At 38.0% G+C, this 12546-nt stretch overlaps 1 long non-coding RNA gene across 1 annotated transcript; it reads right to left on the reverse strand.

Moving 5' to 3' along the window:
* Positions 1 to 8335: 8335 nt before the first annotated feature.
* Positions 8336 to 9318, reverse strand: LOC138929547 (uncharacterized). Its single transcript, XR_011445814.1, has 2 exons — positions 9103 to 9318; positions 8336 to 9043 (listed from the first exon to the last, which is right to left on the reverse strand). It is a non-coding gene; the product is annotated as an uncharacterized lncRNA (long non-coding RNA).
* Positions 9319 to 12546: the final 3228 nt, after the last annotated feature.

Below are 12546 nucleotides of genomic sequence, written 5' to 3' on the forward strand. Positions count from 1 at the left end.
TTACATGGCTAATACATTTGCATACTCAATTGTAAATTTGTAAACAAAAAGTTCACATCTCAGCTAATAATGAAATTTGTAAACAAAAAGTTCACAACTCAGGTAATAATGCATGTATCCACGGCAGAATTTGTACTTATATTAGTTTTTATAAGGCTAATACATTTGCATACTCAATTGTAAATTTGTAAACAAAAAGTTCACAACTCAGCTAATAATGCCTGTATCCACTTCAGAATTTAGTATTTATATTAGTTTTTACATGGCTAATACATTTGCATACTCAATTGTAAATTTGTAAACAAAAAGTTCACAACTCCGCTAATAATGCATGTATCCACGGCAGAATTTGTATTTATATTAGTTTTTACAAGGCTAATACATTTGCATACTCTATTGTAAATTTGTAAACAAAAAGTTCACAACTCAGCTAATAATGCCTGTATCCACTTCAGAATTTGTATTTATATTAGTTTTTACAAGGCTAATACATTTGCATACTCAATTGTAAATTTGTAAACAAAAAGTTCACAACTCAGCTAATAATGCCTGTATCCACTTCAGAATTTGTATTTATATTAGTTTTTACATGGCTAATACATTTGCATACTCAATTGTAAATTTGTAAACAAAAAGTTCACAACTCCGCTAATAATGCCTGTATCCACTTCAGAATTTGTATTTATATTAGTTTTTACAAGGCTAATACATTTGCATACTCAATTGTAAATTTGTAAACAAAAAGTTCACAGCTCAGCTAATAATGCCTGTATCGACTTCCGAATTTGTATTTATATTAGTTTTTACACGGCATACTCAATTGTAAATTTGTAAACAAAAAGTTCACAACTCCGCTAATAATGCCTGTATCCACTTCAGAATTTGTATTTATATTAGTTTTTACAAGGCTAATACATTTGCATACTCAATTGTAAATTTGTAAACAAAAAGTTCACAACTCAGCTAATAATGCCTGTATCCACTTCAGAATTTGTATTTATATTAGTTTTTACAAGCCTAATACATTTGCATACTCAATTGTAAATTTGTAAACAAAAAGTTCACAACTCAGCTAATAATGCCTGTATCCACTTCAGAATTTAGTATTTATATTAGTTTTTACATGGCTAATACATTTGCATACTCAATTGTAAATTTGTAAACAAAAAGTTCACAACTCAGCTAATAATGCATGTATCCATGGTAGAATTTGTATTTATATTAGTTTTTACATGGCTAATACATTTGCATACTCAATTGTAAATTTGTAAACAAAAAGTTCACAACTCCGCTAATAATACATGTATCCACGGCAGAATTTGTATTTATATTAGTTTTTACAAGGCTAATACATTTGCATACTCTATTGTAAATTTGTAAACAAAAAGTTCACAACTCAGCTAATAATGCCTGTATCCACTTCAGAATTTGTATTTATATTAGTTTTTACAAGGCTAATACATTTGCATACTCAATTGTAAATTTGTAAACAAAAAGTTCACAACTCAGCTAATAATGCCTGTATCCACTTCAGAATTTGTATTTATATTAGTTTTTACATGGCTAATACATTTGCATACTCAATTGTAAATTTGTAAACAAAAAGTTCACAACTCAGCTAATAATGCCTGTATCCACTTCAGAATTTGTATTTATATTAGTTTTTACATGGCTAATACATTTGCATACTCAATTGTAAATTTGTAAACAAAAAGTTCACAACTCCGCTAATAATGCATGTATCCACGGCAGAATTTGTATTTATATTAGTTTTTACAAGGCTAATACATTTGCATACTCAATTGTAAATTTGTAAACAAAAAGTTCACAACTCAGCTAATAATGCCTGTATCCACTTCAGAATTTGTATTTATATTAGTTTTTACAAGGCTAATACATTTGCATACTCAATTGTAAATTTGTAAACAAAAAGTTCACAACTCAGCTAATAATGCCTGTATCCACTTCAGAATTTGTATTTATATTAGTTTTTACAAGGCTAATACATTTGCATACTCAATTGTAAATTTGTAAACAAAAAGTTCACAACTCAGCTAATAATGCCTGTATCCACTTCAGAATTTGTATTTATATTAGTTTTTACATGGCTAATACATTTGCATACTCAATTGTAAATTTGTAAACAAAAAGTTCACAGCTCAGCTAATAATGCCTGTATCCACTTCAGAATTTGTATTTATATTAGTTTTTACAAGGCTAATACATTTGCATACTCAATTGTAAATTTGTAAACAAAAAGTTCACAACTCAGATAATAATGCATAATCCACTTCAGAATTTGTATTTATAACAGTTTTTACACGGCTAATACATTTGCATACTCAATTGTAAATTTGAAAACAAAAAGTTCACATCTCAGCTAATAATGCATGTATCCACTTTAGAATTTGTATTTATAATAGTTTTTACACGGCTAATACATTTGCATACTAAATTGTAAATTTGTAAACAAAAAGTTCACATCTCAGCTAATAATGAAATTTGTAAACAAAAAGTTCACAACTCAGCTAATAATGCATGTGTCCACTTAAGAATGTGTATAGTTTTTACACGGCTAAAACATTTGCATACTCAATTGTGAATTTGTAAACAAAAAGTTCACAACTCCGCTAATAATGCATGTATCCACGGCAGAATTTGTATTTATATTAGTTTTTACAAGGCTAATACATTTGCATACTCAATTGCAAATTTGTAAACAAAAAGTTCACAACTCAGCTAATAATGCCTGTATCCACTTCAGAATTTGTATTTATATTAGTTTTTACATGGCTAATACATTTGCATACTCAATTGTAAATTTGTAAACAAAAAGTTCACATCTCAGCTAATAATGAAATTTGTAAACAAAAAGTTCACAACTCAGGTAATAATGCATGTATCCACGGCAGAATTTGTACTTATATTAGTTTTTATAAGGCTAATACATTTGCATACTCAATTGTAAATTTGTAAACAAAAAGTTCACAACTCAGCTAATAATGCCTGTATCCACTTCAGAATTTAGTATTTATATTAGTTTTTACATGGCTAATACATTTGCATACTCAATTGTAAATTTGTAAACAAAAAGTTCACAACTCCGCTAATAATGCATGTATCCACGGCAGAATTTGTACTTATATTAGTTTTTAGAAGGCTAATACATTTGCATACTCAATTGTAAATTTGTAAACAAAAAGTTCACAACTCAGCTAATAATGCCTGTATCCACTTCAGAATTTGTATTTATATTAGTTTTTACATGGCTAATACATTTGCATACTCAATTGTAAATTTGTAAACAAAAAGTTCACAACTCCGCTAATAATGCATGTATCCACGGCAGAATTTGTATTTATATTAGTTTTTACAAGGCTAATACATTTGCATACTCAATTGTAAATTTGAAAACAAAAAGTTCACATCTCAGCTAATAATGCATGTATCCACTTTAGAATTTGTATTTATAATAGTTTTTACACGTCTATTACATTTGCATACTAAATTGTAAATTTGTAAACAAAAAGTTCACATCTCAGCTAATAATGAAATTTGTAAACAAAAAGTTCAAAACTCAGCTAATAATGCATGTATCCACTTAGGAATGTGTATAGTTTTTACACGGCTAATACATTTGCATACTCAATTGTGAATTTGTAAACAAAAAGTTCACAACTCCGCTAATAATGCATGTATCCACGGCAGAATTTGTATTTATATAAGTTTTTACAAGGCTAATACATTTGCATACTCAATTGTAAATTTGTAAACAAAAAGTTCACAGCTCAGCTAATAATGAAATTTGTAAACAAAAAGTTCACAACTCAGGTAATAATGCATGTATCCATGGCAGAATTTGTACTTATATTAGTTTTTACAAGGCTAATACATTTGCATACTCAATTGTAAATTTGTAAACAAAAAGTTCACAACTCAGCTAATAATGCCTGTATCCACTTCAGAATTTGTATTTATATTAGTTTTTACAAGGCTAATACATTTGCATACTCAATTGTAAATTTGTAAACAAAAAGTTCACAACTCAGCTAATAATGCCTGTATCCACTTCAGAATTTGTATTTATATTAGTTTTTACAAGGCTAATACATTTGCATACTCAATTGCAAATTTGTAAACAAAAAGTTCACAACTCAGCTAATAATGCCTGTATCCACTTCAGAATTTAGTATTTATATTAGTTTTTACATGGCTAATACATTTGCATACTCAATTGTAAATTTGTAAACAAAAAGTTCACAACTCCGCTAATAATGAATGTATCCACGGCAGAATTTGTATTTATATTAGTTTTTACAAGGCTAATACATTTGCATACTCAATTGTAAATTTGTAAACAAAAAGTTCACAACTCAGCTAATAATGCCTGTATCCACTTCAGAATTTGTATTTATATTAGTTTTTACATGGCTAATACATTTGCATACTCAATTGTAAATTTGTAATCAAAAAGTTCACAACTCCGCTAATAATGCATGTATCCACGGCAGAATTTGTATTTATATTCGTTTTTACACGGCTAATACATTTGCATACTCAATTGTAAATTTGTAAACAAAAAGTTCACAGCTCAGCTAATAATGCCTGTATCGACTTCCGAATTTGTATTTATATTAGTTTTTACACGGCATACTCAATTGTAAATTTGTAAACAAAAAGTTCACAGCGCAGCTAATAATGCCTGTATCCACTTCAGAATTTGTATTTATATTAGTTTTTACAAGGCTAATACATTTGCATACTCAATTGTAAATTTTTAAACAAAAAGTTCACAACTCACCTAATAATGCCTGTATCCACTTCAGAGTTTGTATTTATATTAGTTTTTACAAGGCTAATACATTTGCATACTCAATTGTAAATTTGTTCATTTCGCATTCGACCTTCATCGAGTGCAGACGTGCTTACGGACGACCGCTACGCGGGGTTTATTCTCGAAGTGTTTTTTCATGGTGAAAAAGTAAATTCGGAACTCTAAACTACGTACTGTCAGCTAGGCCAAGCCCTACAGTGCGTATGACATACGGACACTAGTGCGTGAGACGTGTTTTTGAGCTGCAAAGTTCATTTATATTGTGCCACGCGTAACAAGCTCAAAATAATGAGCGGCGATCAAAAGAATGAGCGTAGAACCTCTGTAAACCAAAGAAACGGTGTTTTCTCTTATTTCTCAACTCGCGATATCGAAGCAGAAAAAACGTCTACCAAGCCCAACCCGGCTCTACTGACCGCCGACGGCACGAGAGCGCGCTCTTGCTCTCCCGCCCTACTTATTCCAGCTCCTACATCTTGGAGCTCCCAATGCCAAACCCCACCACCAGCGGCTTCGATGGAAGACGCACCAACAAAAAGCAGAGCTGCAATTTCTGCAAACGCATCAAAAGCAACAGCAACAACTAAACCAACGACCAATATTGCGAAATCGGTGCCAACGGCCGCAGCGCAAAATACAATGGTAACAAAAACCGTGAGCTCCGATAAGCAACAAGCGGTTCCGGCCATACAGACTGGCATGGATCGCTACATCCAAATTAAGCGTAAGCTTAGCCCCCATAACACGGTTGGTAACAAGCCTAAGATCAACTGTGTCACCAAAAGCTACGACCCAAACAACACCAACAAATTTTCTCCGCTAGCAGCTGGTGAGAATAATGAAGCAGAGCTGGAGCAGGAGACTCAAAAACAGCCAAAGCCCCCACCTATATATATAAAGGAGAAAAGTTCAAACGCCCTGGTCAACAAAATTGTTGCGGTGGTCGGGGACGGAAACTTTCATGTTGTTCCGATTATTAAAGGGAACATCTGCGAAACCAAAGTTCAAACCAAAACAGAAGAACACTTTCGAGCTGTGTCTAATTACCTGCAGGAAGCAAAAAAGAGCTTTTACACCTACCAACTAAAAAGCAGCAAGGGGCTGCAAGTAGTGCTGAAAGGAATTGAACCAGATGTCGCCCCCTCCGAGATACTAGAAGCCCTGAAAGGCAAGGGTTTCTTTGCCAAGAATGTTAGCAACATTATCAACAAAAACAAAAAGCCGCAACCTCTTTTCAAAGTCGAACTTGAGCCAGACAGTAAAGCCCTAAAGAAGAATGAAGTTCACCCGATCTACAAGTTGCAGTTCCTACTGCATCGAAGAATCTCCGTGGAAGAACCTCACAAACGCAACGGTCCTGTGCAATGCACGAATTGCCAGGAGTATGGTCATACAAGGACATACTGCACCCTTCGGTCAGTCTGCGTAGTCTGTGGAGACTTCCACAACTCCGCACACTGCCCTGCGAACAAAGAAGACCCCAACACGAAAAAATGTGGAAACTGCGGAGGAAACCATACAGCTAACTACAGAGGCTGTGAGGTCTACAAGGAGCTGAAGAGTCGCATGCGAAGAGCGACAGCTACACGCCAACAAAATACACAAAATGTGTATTTTAATTCAAAAACTACTCCAGATGTATTTTTTGCCAAAGCAGCCAGATCTTCTTTTGGTCCGCTAAATGCCCCCACGGAGATGCCCGAGACGCCGAAGCTCTACGGACAGGTATGCAAAATCCACTCCCCTCAAACTTGTAGTGTACGTAGTTTTAAATATTTTTATTATGTGGCCTTTTTATAGAGGGTGGTAGTTACTATAAAAGAGGACCGTGTACTTCCTTCGCTAGGGATGCGCACTCTTGCTATGCTCGGGTCTAGCTCGCCGTAGGTCGGGGATCTTTTAGCTAGGGATAGTACGACGCTACTACATTTAATTAGTGCGGCTTATTCAAAACAATAAATCATAATCAAGCTGAACTAGAGAAATAATATCGGAGACTGAATCTATAAATATACTACGGATGCACGCCGACTCGCGTTAAAGCTGAACTAAGGATTCTGATAGGTATTGGGAATTAAGGTGTTAATAATTCCATGAGTCTTTACCCTCCCTACCATGACAATGTTGCTTAAATTCCTCATTGTCCCTTAGCCGAGTTCAAATAACCCTACCACATAATAAAGTAAATGTCCGACACAAGTACTCGACAAACCATTATAATTATTTATTCAACATTCATATTCAATAAATTTCTATTTCATTTGTAATTCCATTTCTCCAAATTTATCTTCATTGATTCTAAATTTAATTTTAATTACAAATAACAAATCTTAATCTATCTTCTATTCTTTCCTATTTATTCCCTAACCCATAGTTTAATTCATAATATTTAATATTTAATAAGAAGTAGTAATAAGCATTTATATATCAATTAAAGAAAATTCAAATTATTATAGATCAAGAGCAAGATTTCAAACGACACTAGAGCGGCATTTTATAGAACTTTTATAATGGGTATTTGTTGTTCTTGTTGTTGTTTTATTTAGTACTCACGACCTTTTAATTATCCACTCCATGATGTGTGCGTAAAGTTGGGCCCAAGTTCACGTCGACATTGAAGAGCTGTTGGTCAAATTTATAGAACCTGTAGTAGCCAAGAGGCAGGTGCTCACTAGATACTGTGGGTTTTCCAGTGTACAATCGGATCGGTATTTGTGCACTTCTTGCTATGCTCGGTTCAAAGCTCGTCGGATATGGCGTGGGCCTTTCTCACCGATTATAAGTCACACCCTTTCACTACTGTAATAAAAGTTTAAGTGCACATTCTGTAAACTAAATGATTGGTCAACGGTTGAATTAATCGGACGTACGGACGGACCCTAAAGAGTAGGTATAAGAGAGGAACACTCGCGTTGTGGGTGGCTGTGGTGTCATCCGCCCCCACGTCTTTACCCTCCCTGCCGTGGTAAACTCTGATAATTTAAGTGTTACCCCTTAACTAAGTTCATCTTTTCGATCTTAGCTCATTCTGAAGTAATTCGACATTCACTTGCTGTATTAACATAGACCAAAGTTTTTACTCCATTATTATTTCGTTAAACTTCAGGATAATTCATAATTCTGTCTCTTATAATTATTAATCATTTTCTTAATTTATCTAATCCCTAGATATTTATCTCTACGTTAATTGAAATTCATATAAACAAACGCGTAAATGTGCGGCTCGCTTAGGATCCCGTTTAAGTTATACATACGATCGATATATATATATATACAGAATAAATCAAATATGCGGCCTTGGTGCCAATTTACTTTCGATATACTGACTTACGCTCAGATCCTCCGCTGCTGGTTCGTTGGGCCCATCGAAGTTGCAGGTGCTGATGGCTGTTAGTTGGAAAGTTCAGAAACGATATTTAAATGGGACGCCCGCGTTCACATTCACATATTACGCTAAACGGCAGAAAAGCAACAACAATATCAGTTACTTTCTATCTAATGTTACGCATCACTCTAAATTTAATCGATCTCAAAACTTTACGTCCTTCGGGTTACTGGAATCATCCAGCGGGAGCGCGCTGCTCACCGCGACGCGCCTCCAACTTCTTCGACAGGTCACATGCCTGCCGCTCAAGCGAGCTCTCTATCCGGCTGCGCCTGCTCCTGCCTAGTCGCCGCTCAGCTACCTTCGCTGCACCTCCACTGTTCCTACTGGCTTATGCTCGAAAAGGTAATGCTTAGCCGCTGTCCATACAGCCGAATCGCCTTAGTTGGGGCTGCACGAGGCCGGTTACATTACTCCGAGAACTCAGACACAGGCCGCCTCTGGTCTGACTCTTGGAGATTTCTCGCTCCCGGTTTAGTGCGGTCGCACTCGGATCGCTATAGCTCCTTGGCAGCCGACGTGGCAAAGCAGAGGTTCCCAAAAAGTAGGGTTACGCGCACGTGCTGCGTTGGCCGCACGTCGACGTCTCTGCCGCCGTAGGGCCTCCGAAAAGTTAGGTTATGGCCGCTCGGTCGCACAGCGTTGGGCTGCACGTCGACGTCGCTGCCGCCGTAGGGCTTCCAAAGAGTAAGGTTATGGCCGCTCGGTTGCACCGCGCCGCCTTGTTCGCTGATCGCCAACTTTTGCCGCGTGTGGCTGCCACGCCGGCGATACGCCACGCTTAGCGAAGGACGTAAGAGCCGTCGCCTAGCGCCAAACTAGCCCTGCACAACAAAAGGGTTAACTACACTATAAACTCTGCCGTTCCGTAGTTAATATTTACCCGTTCTCACTCGTGCACAACACTTATTAAGTTTTGTCACTGGTCTCTTGCTGGCACTTTACTATTAATTCGATTGAAACTGTATAATCCACGTGCCGGAATTATTATAGTAAAAATGATCTACGATGCGTGTGCTTTGCTCTGGTTTTCAATTTCAAGTGAGCGAGCGTCACAAAATTTCTCTACACGCAGCGTGCCTTGCATAGCAAACGAGCCAAAAGCTACGGGACTTTTCCCAAATCCTCTCTCGCGCTCTCCATGCTCGCGAGCGAAGGACTGGAGGAAGGAAAAATAAGCAAAAAATCGTACGATTTCGCTGGCGCTGCGAATGCAGGTAGAAGAAAAACGGAAGGCGCTACCCTACACTCTAGTCGCGGCATATGCGTTTCGATGGGTCGGTTCTATCATTTAAACTTACGATTATACTTATTTATATTTTCCTATTTGTTTTCCCTGCCCTTACCCTCTGACCCCTACACCACTCATCGAGAGTCCTACTCGAAGAGGTTTTAACTGAAAAAGGTAAGACAAGAATCGTTCTAGCTCTTTATGTCTTTCAGGTGATACACCCCTAAGGATTTCCCGACATCGTTTTCTAATTCATAGTAAATATGGCTAAGCTTCTTAGTAACTGTCGCTTTCATAAAGACTGGAGCCAGCTTACTGTTGAATTGTTTGTCACCGACTTTAAAACATGCTGAACGCGAGCGCAAATTATAAACTTTTGCATTGTTTTCATGCGTTTCCCTAATTTTCTTCTGTGCTTGATTACGTGCTAGCTGCATGACATCAGGCGTTTTCAACAAAGTATCATCCTGTAACGACTTAATGTTTCTTAGTAATTCATAGTCCTTTCCGTTCATGATCATATTCTGTACTTCGGCAAACACAAGATTCTCCTTAGCTGGTGAGATGGGCCAATGCCTCTGTTTTACCGGCTTCGCTTGACCAACGTCTATGGAATGTTCAATTAGTTGAGTTCGACCTAATCCTTCTGACTCGTAAGAGGGAAGCTTAGAGATTACAGTCTCTAGCCTCTTCTGTTGCTCGATCGAAAGGACATGCGTTTTCGGGCTATCGTCCGGATCTTCGTCTCGCCCTACGTCAAGTTCAGCTACACTTCCGGTCTCTTCCATTATTTTGGACAATAGACCGAAGTCTCGCCAGAAATCAACTCCCAGATATATATCTTGCTTCAGCCCTGGGATCACAAAAAATTCGACTGGATGTGTACGATTTTGATAATTGATGTCTGCCACGAGTCTGCCTACGACTGAGCACTCGGAGTTATTCGCGGTTTTAATGCGACCTGAACATTTTCGTAAATTTGGGTTCTGAACTAAGTCTCTAGCAGCGTTGCCTCCGATACAGCTTATCGTTGCTCCTGAATCGAGTAACGCCACATAGCGCTTACCCACTAAATCGATTTCCGTGTATAAACGGTTATCGGAATTCATAAAAACTGCTGCTTTCAACTTTTTCCGGTTCTTTCGAACCTTGTTCCAAAATGATCGTGCTCTTAGTGTTGAACGTCCGGGTTTGCGAGTGTCAATACTGCTGCAAACGTCTGCGAATATTCTTCGTCTGGCTTCAGCGTACTGTGCTTCACGTATATGATACGGTTGGTTAACTTTTGCTGTGTTTGGGTGTACTTCTTGCAGATTTAAAACTTCACACGGTTCTGTCTGCGTACCACTACTGGATTTTAATGTTTCGGATGCGACGCGTGGATTTTGGCCGACGCATCCCTTTGTCGGTTTTCCGATGGTCTACAGTGCTGACAGTTCGGCTTAAAAGTGTTTTTGGCTCCGCATCCATAACAGAAGATGCTGCGAACTTCGAGACACTCGTCGAACCTATGGCCTATCTTATCGCAGTTCCAACATCTTATCTGATTAGTCTGTAGGGCTGACACATCTTCTCGACCTACATCCTCGGATTCCTGTTCTAGTTGAGCAATATAAGGTCGTGTTCCGACTTGGTTCTTCCCTTGCTGCGGTCTATTCTGCTTACAAAACTGTTCGTGCGTTCGTATCTCTTCCCTTAAGGTGACTAAGGAATCTATGCGCAAATGCATCAACTCGTACCTCAGCGATGGCTTCGCATGTCGAATCAGCAGTTCAACTAACGACTGCTCTGAAAGTCGAGTACTCAAGCGCGAAACCAACTTTTCTATTTGGAATTGGTACTCTTCGAATGGTTCCCTGTCTGCTTGACGCCTACTATTGATAGATTCCCATATGTCCATGTCTGTATCCACATCTCGAAATTTCTGTCTAAATTCCCTGCAAAACTCTGCCCATGTAAAATTCGTACATGCTTGGTGGAATTTCCAATACCACTCATTCGCTTTGCCGGTAAAGAACAGATGTAGGTGATCACAAAGAAGCTGATGATCTCCGTTCAAGTTTTGTTGGGCTAGTGCTTGTACTCTGTACAGAAAATCCTCTGTCTGCAAGCCATCTTTGGCTCCATCAAATTTGATGTGCCAACTCTGGATAATACCGGGCACCTTCTCCGGCTGCACCGAAGTGTGCGACCTCTCAGAGTTTCGACTAGATTGTCGATTCCCTAATCTCTCGTTTCGCTCCCTGTTCGGTAAGTTCAATCCTGACCCTGGCTGAGTTTGACCTACTGCGAAAGCTTGTCCCTGTGTTACATTGTTCATGCTTCTCCTACTCGGGGATTGGGCATTCTGTTCGAGCTGCAAATTCTATATCTGTGATTGTATGAAAAGAGTCAAATCCTGCATAAGCTTCTGTTGCTGAGACTGCATTGCTGCTTGAACTACTCTACCTATTTCTTCGACACTCTCTGCTCTAGATGAATCGAGAACTGATGGTGTATTAGCGCTTCTATCGCGCTGCTGCGCCACGTTACTACGTTGCTGAGACCTAGTAACCATACCTCTGCGTTGCCCCAAACTTCGACCTCTTCTTGGTTCATTCCTGTTACGGCCTCGGTTTGTGATAAGATTGCTGCTGCCTTTGCCAGCGTCATATTCATTGGGTGCTCTTCCTGACTCGGATCTTTGTTCTGCATCTGCCAATTCGGCTAATAAGTTATTGTTCGATACTGACAACTGCTGCACCGTGCATGGTTGATTGCAAGTCGGACACGAGTTCGTTACTGACAAGTGATCTCTAATACATTGATGATGAAATCGATGATTACAAGGAGAAGCTGCTGTCAGATCGATCACGCTTAAAGGTCGTGTGCATAGAATGCAAACACTCTCGTCATTATTAGAAGCGGCTGCTAAATTCTCTAAGCTATGATGAATAGGCATTTTCTTCTTCTGTAACTGTTATTGGTTGCTTAATATTTTCAAATTATGGTCTTTGTTTTTCCAGCTAGTTTCTGTCGAATACCTTCTTGCTGAGCGTTCTCTCCTAACCAACTCTATACTAATATTGTCTATATTGTTGCGGCTTTGTAGGTTTG

The sequence above is a fragment of the Drosophila kikkawai genome, unplaced genomic scaffold (genome assembly GCF_030179895.1).
Source record: "Drosophila kikkawai strain 14028-0561.14 unplaced genomic scaffold, DkikHiC1v2 scaffold_320, whole genome shotgun sequence".
Lineage (NCBI taxonomy): Eukaryota > Metazoa > Arthropoda > Insecta > Diptera > Drosophilidae > Drosophila > Drosophila kikkawai.